The sequence below is a fragment of the Penaeus monodon genome, chromosome 32, assembly GCF_015228065.2.
Source record: "Penaeus monodon isolate SGIC_2016 chromosome 32, NSTDA_Pmon_1, whole genome shotgun sequence".
NCBI lineage: Eukaryota > Metazoa > Arthropoda > Malacostraca > Decapoda > Penaeidae > Penaeus > Penaeus monodon.
The window spans coordinates 29898295-29900091 of record NC_051417.1 but is presented as its reverse complement, the minus strand read 5'-3'; positions in this window follow the sequence as shown (position 1 = coordinate 29900091).

The window sequence follows — 1797 nt, the reverse complement described above, 5'->3', positions numbered from 1 at the left end:
GAAAGACTTGTCTGAGAAATCGATCATCCTTTTCTGTAATATGCAACAAACTGAAACCCAGTGGTTATTCAATTGGCTCATTCAAGTGAGGTTAAATCAATTCTAAACAATGTCAAATATATTGCAAAAGTGTGACAAAGCAGTTTAAGGATAATCGATTTCTAAGACATAACTCAGAGTCTAGCCTTATAATCAGTATCTGAGGATTATGCCATGGCCCGACATGTGAAAAAAGAGTGAAAGGGTGTGAAATTACGAGAAAAATCATAATATAGTATAAGTGGACCCCGTTTTCTGTTAGACATGAGTCTCCACTTCGCTCTTCTGCAGTGAGGCCGCAATACAGGCCGTGTTGACAAAAGCTTGAGATCCAACACCTGCCTGGTGACCCTTCACACTACCTTCAAAGTTACGGAGCACAAAAACACAGGTGAAGTGTGTACCCCAGCATCATAAAACTGGATAAAACAGACAAATGATATCCATAAATACTAGAAGAAAATAAAAAGTGCGAAGCGTTTCCCCAGGGAGGCCAAAAAAAGGACCTCAAAATCGACCTCTGTATCGCGGCTTCACTTTGACATAGATCCAGAGGATGTCTTAGTCCCCCGAAATACTTGTCTACAGAGGCCCATTCCCAGTAGATGGTAGTGACGTTTTTCTCACACTATCTTAGAGGTGTTGATTTGTGTTCTTTGTTGTTTAGCAGTGATTAATATTGTCCTTATAGGGAACTATTTTGTAAGTATATCTTATGATTTTTTTTTCAATGCGTTGGGTTTAAGATACAATATTTCGGTAGACTATTGAAGATTACTGAATATCTGTAAACATATGTTGCTTCTAATAAATTCTAAACCAATGAATTCTTTCACTCCATACCCAAATACTTAAAGTCATATATTAGCTAGTTAATGATCTTGGCACCTAAACTGCCAACACATATCAGTCCTACTAAAGACGGAACAAAAATATTTCTGTTGAACAGAAAAAATATCTGAAATTATAAGATAACATGTGTGCCGACAGAAACGCGACGCGAGAAAAACAGTTGTATGTTTACAAATAAATAATATATAGTATATCAATTTCTGTCTTGACATTATAGGTTTAAACTTAAAAGGTATCTATAACAAGAACAGCATTTGTAGTAATTCAGATAATGAAAAAATAAAGCAAAATACAAATCGAAAGACAGGTAATAAGAAATCAGAACAAAAACGATAATTCCAGAAAATGAGCATTAATTCGTCCTGAATTGCTCTAATGATGAAGCTTTCTTTCATTCTCTCTTTTTATCGACATTTCCTCGTGTTACAACTGCTTCCTCTCAAGTCGATACAAAGCCAACACAGTTTACAAGCTATTAGATCATGATGAACACATTTAAGTGCTGATCGGCGTCGGATCTTAACCAAGCGCCATTACGCCCTGAAAGAGCAGGGGTTATCTGTGAGATATCTGAGCTACTGACCTATAATATCCAGTCTCAGGATATATAATCAAGAATCACGAACTCGAATGCATCTTGTGTCTTGAGCCATCAATACTACTGCCTCCTTAATCACCACTCTCTCAATATACCTGGGAATACCACCTGTTATATCCATTTCCTCGTGTTGGAAGACACAGAGGGGAGTGGGTATGAGGAATAAGGAGGCGGTGGGGTTTATGAGGGTGTAGGTGAGGAAGAATGAGTGGGCTGGATGGGGGACAGGGTGGGCGTGATGAAGAAGAAGAAAAGAGGGGTAGTAGGAGGTTTCGTAGCCTGGGAGTTCCTCGAAAACGATCACGCAT